Raw genomic sequence first — 8,707 nt, forward strand, 5'->3', positions numbered from 1 at the left:
TACAGGTGACCCAGTGAGCCCACGGTCAATCACGTTGTTAGTTTAGACCTCCTGGCTTGTCTGTGTCCACACCCCACCTAAGCACAGACACATCTGCCAGGAAAGGGCTTAGGGTGACATTCCAGGAGCCCGTGTCCGGACCCGTTCAATGCTCCACCGCCCCCGCGGTCCCCAAGCAGAGCGGTGATGCAGTCTGTTAACTGCATCACAGAGCAGAGCACTTATGCCTTAAATTGTCACACAACCCCGTGCGTTTCGGACCGGGGGTGGGGGCAGGGGGGTGGGGGGCAGGGGGGAGGTCTCTGGTCCCTGTGATACAGGAACAAGCACCCAGTGCTAGGGACTGAGGGGCTCATCCGGCCAGAGCTGGGGATCTCACTCACGCCCGGGGGTTTGTGCCTCGGAGAGGCTCAGGGACGCGGAAATCCATGCGTGCAGAGGCCACGGCCCAGTCCCCAGAAACCACGGGGAGGAGGGAGGCCCCGTGAGGCGTCTGCTGTCCCTCGAGTGCAGCAGTCGGGGGTGACAGGTCGGGGAGGAAGCGGGACTCTTTTAAAATGTTTTGGCTGTTTCTGTTTTTGAGAGAGAGACAGAGAGACAGAGACAGGACGTGAGCACAGGAGGGGCTGAGGTCCCGAGTAAGTCACCGGGTGGCTTTGGGAGGCCCCACTCGTCACTGTGCAGAGCCCGGAGTCAGTGTTCCTGCCACGGGGGTCACTTGGGGGGTGGGGCGACGAGCTCACTCCTCTGAGCCCCGCTCCGGCCTCGGTCCACGTCAGTCTCCGGACGCAGGAAACACTTTTGTCTCCGGGCACGTCAAGGCTGGGCGGTGGGGTCACCCGCTGGCCGCGAGCCTGGCCTTGTCTTCACACGGCCTCCGTCACCAGCTCCTTTCCCACCACACACGGATGGGCTCCCTCCAACCCCCTCCATCGTGAGCCTCCCGGGAGGGCTGTGTGCTTGCCAGCCCCAAGCACCCCCAAATCAGGCCCCCGCGTTCGGGCTCGTCTGCACACCCGCCCCGGAGAGGCACGGCTCCCACCTCGGACCCTTGACTTTCGCGACTTAACACCAGCCCCGGACGCCCATCCGTGGAGAGGATGCACGGGCAGAAGTGGGGGTGGGGGAGGGGGACGGTCAGGCAGGCAGCGGGCTGCGCTCCCCCTGCACCAGGTGACAGATCTGCTCTGGGCGCCAAGTGACGGAGGGGCTGGGGCCCCTCGGGCTGTCCCGGGAGCCGCCCCAAGGCCGGAGCTGGGAGGTCTGGAGCCGGAACAAGGCAGGCTTATGTCGCAGCCAAGCCCGCGGCCACCTGGCTCCGCGGGGAGATCGCACACCTTCCCTGGAACGCGGAGCCCGCCGTCCGCCCGTGGAAGCCTTGGGCACCACACCCGCGCCTCCACGGACGCTGGGACGTGCGGGACGCGCCGTCTTGGCGCCGTTCGCCGTGCGCTGCCCTTAAAACCCCGCTGGAGAGCAGGTGGGCCGCGGACGCACGGCGCAGAGACGCAAACGGGGCAGGACGCAGGTGCCGTGGGCCCCCCTCCACGGACGTGGGCGCCCCGCAAAGCAAGCCTGCCCTGCGGGACCCGTAACTGACCAGCGGCTCGTTGGAACACAGCTAACCCCGGCAGCGGGCTGTGCGCGCCACACCTCCCGCCACGGCGGCTGCGGGGGGCGCGTCTGGCCTGGCCAAGAGTCCGGTCCGAGGTCCCGCGGCGGCGACAGAGGCGGCGGGGGCGGCGGGCGGAGCAGGACGTGACCCTCGCGGTCCAGGGCGCGCGCGTCGCTGCACGATCACTGGTCACGAGACAAGCAAGGCGGGGGCCCCGCTGGGGACCGGTAAGACACCCGGGACTGGGGATGGGGGCACCAGCCGTTGAGAGCCCTGAGTCCCCAGGCGTGTGTGCACCAGCACCCCCCCCCCCAACCCTTCCGTCACTTGGCGCCCAGAGCAGATCTGTCACCTGGTGCAGGGGGAGCCCAGCCCGCGGCCTCCCTGCCCGGCGGGCGTCCAGCCTGACCTTCCCACCCCTGCTGGAGCCCGAGGCCAGAAAACAGGGAAGGGAACTGGGTCCCCGCTTCGCCTCGTTCCTCCCCAGAGGGCGGTCGTGATTGGGGGTGCATGGGGGTTCCCGGGCAGACCCTCGCTAGGCTGAGCTCTGGGGTGCATGGGGGACCCCGGACAGAGTCAGACCCTACAGGCTGGGTTGTGGGGTGCATGGGGGACCCTGGGCATAATCAGACCCTCCAGGCTGGGTTGTGGGGTGCATGGGGGACCCTGGACATAATCAGACCCTCCAGGCTGGGTTGTGGGGTGCATGGGGGACCCTGGACATAATCAGACCCTACAGGCTGGGTTGTGGGGTGCATGGGGGACCCTGGACATAATCAGACCCTCCAGGCTGGGTTGTGGGGTGCATGGGGGACCCTGGGCATAATCAGACCCTCCAGGCTGGGTTGTGGGGTGCATGGGGGACCCCAGACATAATCAGACCCTACACGCTGGGCTGTGGGGTAGATGGGGGACCCCGGACATAATCAGACCCTACAGGCTGGGTTGTGGGGTGCATGGGGGACCCCGGACATAATCAGACCCTCCAGGCTGGGTTGTGGGGTGCATGGGGGACCCCAGACAGTCAGACACCTGCAGGCTGGGTTGTGGGGTGCATGGGGGACCCTGGGCATAATCAGACCCTCCAGGCTGGGCTGTGGGGTGCAAGGGGGACCCCGGACAGAGTCAGGCACCTGCAGGCTGGGCTGTGGGGTGCATGGGGGACCCCGGACAGAGTCAGGCACCTGCAGGCTGGGCTGTGGGGTGCATGGGGGACCCCGGACATAATCAGACCCTCCAGGCTGGGTTGTGGGGTGCATGGGGGACCCCAGACAGTCAGACACCTGCAGGCTGGGTTGTGGGGTGCATGGGGGACCCCGGACAGAGTCAGGCACCTGCAGGCTGGGTTGTGGGGTGCATGGGGGACCCCGGACAGAGTCAGGCACCTGCAGGCTGGGCTGTGGGGTGCATGGGGGACCCCGGACATAATCAGACCCTACAGGCTGGGCTGTGGGGTGCATGGGGGACCCTGGGCATAATCAGACCCTCCAGGCTGGGCTGTGGGGTGCAAGGGGGACCCCGGACAGAGTCAGGCACCTGCAGGCTGGGCTGTGGGGTGCATGGGGGACCCCGGACAGAGTCAGGCACCTGCAGGCTGGGCTGTGGGGTGCATGGGGGACCCCGGACAGAGTCAGGCACCTGCAGGCTGGGTTGTGGGGTGCATGGGGGACCCCAGACAGTCAGACACCTGCAGGCTGGGTTGTGGGGTGCATGGGGGACCCTGGGCATAATCAGACCCTCCAGGCTGGGTTGTGGGGTGCATGGGGGACCCCGGACAGAGTCAGGTACCTGCAGGCTGGGCTGTGGGGTGCATGGGGGACCCTGGACATAATCAGACCCTCCAGGCTGGGTTGTGGGGTGCATGGGGGACCCTGGGCATAATCAGACCCTCCAGGCTGGGTTGTGGGGTGCATGGGGGACCCCGGACAGAGTCAGGCACCTGCAGGCTGGGCTGTGGGGTGCATGGGGGACCCTGGACATAATCAGACCCTCCAGGCTGGGTTGTGGGGTGCATGGGGGACCCTGGGCATAATCAGACCCTCCAGGCTGGGTTGTGGGGTGCATGGGGGACCCCGGACAGAGTCAGGCACCTGCAGGCTGGGCTGTGGGGTGCATGGGGGACCCCGGACATAATCAGACCCTACAGGCTGGGCTGTGGGGTGCATGGGGGACCCTGGGCATAATCAGACCCTCCAGGCTGGGCTGTGGGGTGCAAGGGGGACCCCGGACAGAGTCAGGCACCTGCAGGCTGGGCTGTGGGGTGCATGGGGGACCCCGGACAGAGTCAGGCACCTGCAGGCTGGGCTGTGGGGTGCATGGGGGACCCCGGACATAATCAGACCCTCCAGGCTGGGTTGTTGGGTGCATGGGGGACCCCAGACAGTCAGACACCTGCAGGCTGGGTTGTGGGGTGCATGGGGGACCCTGGGCATAATCAGACCCTCCAGGCTGGGTTGTGGGGTGCATGGGGGACCCCGGACAGAGTCAGGCACCTGCAGGCTGGGCTGTGGGGTGCATGGGGGACCCCGGACATAATCAGACCCTCCAGGCTGGGCTGTGGGGTGCATGGGGGACCCTGGGCATAATCAGACCCTCCAGGCTGGGCTGTGGGGTGCAAGGGGGACCCCGGACAGAGTCAGGCACCTGCAGGCTGGGCTGTGGGGTGCATGGGGGACCCCGGACAGAGTCAGGCACCTGCAGGCTGGGCTGTGGGGTGCATGGGGGACCCCGGACAGAGTCAGGCACCTGCAGGCTGGGTTGTGGGGTGCATGGGGGACCCCAGACAGTCAGACACCTGCAGGCTGGGTTGTGGGGTGCATGGGGGACCCTGGGCATAATCAGACCCTCCAGGCTGGGTTGTGGGGTGCATGGGGGACCCCGGACAGAGTCAGGTACCTGCAGGCTGGGCTGTGGGGTGCATGGGGGACCCTGGACATAATCAGACCCTCCAGGCTGGGTTGTGGGGTGCATGGGGGACCCTGGGCATAATCAGACCCTCCAGGCTGGGTTGTGGGGTGCATGGGGGACCCCGGACAGAGTCAGGCACCTGCAGGCTGGGCTGTGGGGTGCATGGGGGACCCTGGACATAATCAGACCCTCCAGGCTGGGTTGTGGGGTGCATGGGGGACCCTGGGCATAATCAGACCCTCCAGGCTGGGTGGTGGGGTGCATGGGGGACCCCGGACAGAGTCAGGCACCTGCAGGCTGGGTTGTGGGGTGCATGGGGGACCCTGGACATAATCAGATCCTCCAGGCTGGGTTGTGGGGTGCATGGGGGACCCCAGACAGTCAGACACCTGCAGGCTGGGTTTTGGGGTATATGGGGGACCCTGGACATAATCAGACCCTCCAGGCTGGGTTGTGGGGTGCATGGGGGACCCTGGGCATAATCAGACCCTCCAGGCTGGGTTGTGGGGTGCATGGGGGACCCCGGACAGAGTCAGGCACCTGCAGGCTGGGCTGTGGGGTGCATGGGGGACCCTGGACATAATCAGACCCTACAGGCTGGGTTGTGGGGTGCATGGGGGACCCCGGACATAATCAGACCCTCCAGGCTGGGTTGTGGGGTGCATGGGGGACCCCGGACAGAGTCAGGCACCTGCAGGCTGGGCTGTGGGGTGCATGGGGGACCCTGGGCATAATCAGACCCTCCAGGCTGGGTTGTGGGGTGCATGGGGGACCCCGGACATAATCAGACCCTCCAGGCTGGGCTGTGGGGTGCATGGGGGACCCTGGGCATAATCAGACCCTCCAGCCTGGGCTGTGGGGTGCATGGGGGACCCCGGGCAGAGTCACTCTCTAGGCTGGGATGCAGGGTGCGTGGGGGTCCCCAGACAGCAGGGAGAGGTTGATGTCTCTTCCGAGCACCTTGGGTCGAGCCCTTGGACCCCCATGTTCCCGCATTTCCACGGCTTTGAAAGCAGTAAACCTGGGCCCCGCTGTGGCTTTGAGTTCAACATTGCCTTCCTGTTTGGCATTTTCCTTTGGGTTTCAAATAAAATTCTGAAACAGGACGCAAACCGCAAGACTTCCGTTTTTTGTTGTTGTTGAGTAAGTGAGGATTTTAGTTCATTGGTGAAGTTTTTTCCCAAACTGCAAAACTGACATTTATGGTTCCTTCCAATTGTTAATTTCTTTCAAGTATAAAAGCTATTTTTTTCAATATTTTCTGTTGCGGTGAAATACACGCAAATAAACTTTACCACCTTAACCGTCTTTAATGCGCAGCTCGGCGACATCAGGCACATTCACACTGGTGTACAACCACCCCCGCCATCCGTCCCCAGAACTTTCCACCTTGCCAAACTGGAACACTGTCCTCATGAGACACTAACCGCCCGTCCCTAACCCCAGCCCTCGGCCCCCACCAGGCACTTTCCGTCCCTATGAATTTTTATTTGTTTGTGTCTCTTAAGGTGAATTTATTTTTCTCTTACGCCATGTGAACTTTTTAAACTCATCTTATTTCCTCTTTCTCTTTGGCTGGTTGGGAGCTCGGGGCTGGAGTTTGTCGCTCGAAACTCATCACCAGAGATTTTTTTTACGAATATGCGTATGTAAGGTCTACCTATGTTCTGTCTTGGCTTCGTATTCTACCTACAGGTTCCCTGAGCATTATTTTGCTGCTCCTATGAATTTGACTCGTCCAGGGACTCGGCATGAGTGGAATTATACAGAATTTGGCTTTTGTGTCTGGCTTATGTCGCTTCGCAGACAATCCTCGAGGTGCATCCAGGTTGAATAACATCCTTGTAACAGGGGCCCATGTGGCCAGCAGGAATAAGGCCACGGACCATGCTGCTTTCCAAAGCGCGTTCTGGGAAATCTGTGTGGGATGATTCCACCGGTCCCGTTAGGAATCCTATAAAACACGGGGCTGTGGGTCCCCCCCGCCAACCGCGAGAAACCCCAAAACGGTCGTCCTGAGTCCCCTGCGGCCTCCAGCCTCTCCAAAACCATAGGGCTGTGTTCCGTCTTCCTTTGCCTGTGACTTCTGTGTGCCCTGGGTGGTTTGTGAAACGCGTTTCCGAGTGAGATGTACTGAAGCGACCATAAAGCGTTATTTAATGTCATAAATCAGCTGCAAAACAATACATATGCTGCGTCTCTGTCTCCAGAAGCACAGGTTTAAATATATATATATTTAAATGTATAAATTGAGGGGCGCCTGGGTGGCTCAGTCGCTTAAGCGTCTGACTTCGGCTCAGGTCATGATCTCACCGTTCGTGGGTTCGAGCCCCGCGTCGGGCTCTGTGCTGACAGCTCGGAGCCTGGAGCCTGTTTCCGATTCTGTGGCTCCCTCTCTCGCTGACCCTCCCCTGTTCATGCTCTGTCTCTCTCGGTCTCAAAAATATATAAACATTAAAAAAAAAATTTTTTAATAAATAAATGTATAAATTGAATTAATATATAATTTATATTATATATTAAATATATTATATTTATAATTTATATTACATTTATATTCATAAATATATAGTATATATTATATTATATATATTTATAAATATTTATATTTATATAATAATATATAATAAACAAATACATAATAAATATATGCTAATAATGTATATTTAATAATAAATATATATTATATAATAAATATAAATATAAATATAAATGTATATATAAATATAAGTATATATACATTTTATATATTTATAAATATTTTATATATTTTATGTATATATTATTTTATATTTTTATAAATTTACTTATAAATTGATTTATAAATTATTTTATAAATTATTTTATATATTTATCTATTAATAATATTATATATTATATTATCTTAATGTATATATTAATTTATATATTAAATATTTCATATGTATTAAATATTTATATATTTAAATATATAAATTAAGTATATATTTATTTAAAAGTGTGCATATATATATTTTTTAACATTTATTTATTTTTGAGACACAGAGAGGGCAGAGCATGTGTAGGGGAGGGGCAGAGAGAGGTAGACGATGTTATCAAAGACACATTACTTTGTAACACGTCAGAACCCTACAGATCCACGTGGCGGGAGCCTCCTTCGTCCTGTGGCTCATATCCACGTGGCGGGAGCCTCCTTCCTCCGGTGGCTCATATCCTGCGTGTCTCGCCAGCTTCTTAGACTCTGCCCGAGCCATGAGTGACCAAGTAGGCAGGAGTCTCAGGCAGCAGCTTTGCGAATTCTTTCCTCTGGGTTTTGCGCAGGTTTCCGCGTGACGTGTGGAATCGCATTTCGAGTCTCGTTGTCTGTGGGCGTCTGCGTGTCCGATGAACGAATCAGGCTGCGGCCACGGTCCCCTGGTCGGTGTTCGGCTGGATGCGCTCTTCCCTTGGGTTTTGCGTCTTTGTGTCTCGGGAGGGGCTGCGGCGGACCGGGCTCGTTGTCTGCTGTCTCCTCCGGCCGTGCTGCTGTTGATGCAATTCATCCTCTGCCCCCCCTTTTGCACAGGTGGGAAGTCCCTCTTTTTCTCTCCACATTGAGTGGCTGCTCGAAGCACCGTGACGTCTGTATTTAACGAAACACATTATACGGTTCATGTTTTCATCCTCAGCTTCTAGAACATCAGCCGTTAACACTGATCTCTTCTCAACTAATTTGTTTGTTTGCTTGTTTTTAATTTTTTAATGTTTATTTTTGAGACAGAGACAGAATGTGAGTAGGGAAGGGCAGAGAGGGGGGGGGGGGACACAGAATCGAAAGCAGGCTCTAGGCTCCCAGCTGTCAGCACAGAGCCCGACGCGGGGCTCGAACCCACGAACCGTGAGATCGTGACCCGTCTGCTCAAGGAATATTGATCAATGCAGGAAGGCAGTGCCGTTGCAAATCTCGCACTTTCTGGAAAAAGGAAGGTTCCCGAGTCAGAAGAAGGATTGGCCGGTGCCAGGGCTGAGGGAGGGAGGGAGGGACTTTTAGGGCCATGAAAATACCCTGTGAGACCCTATAATGGTGGCTCCGTGCACCCCACGTTGGTCGGAACCCACGGAAGAGACCACACCCAGGGTGACCACAACCCAAAGCACAGACCCTCAGTTAATCACGGCCCGTCCGTGCTGGTACCTCAGTTACCCCAAGCACACTGAGCGGCCGGG

The sequence above is a fragment of the Leopardus geoffroyi genome, chromosome X, assembly GCF_018350155.1.
Source record: "Leopardus geoffroyi isolate Oge1 chromosome X, O.geoffroyi_Oge1_pat1.0, whole genome shotgun sequence".
Classification (NCBI taxonomy): domain Eukaryota; kingdom Metazoa; phylum Chordata; class Mammalia; order Carnivora; family Felidae; genus Leopardus; species Leopardus geoffroyi.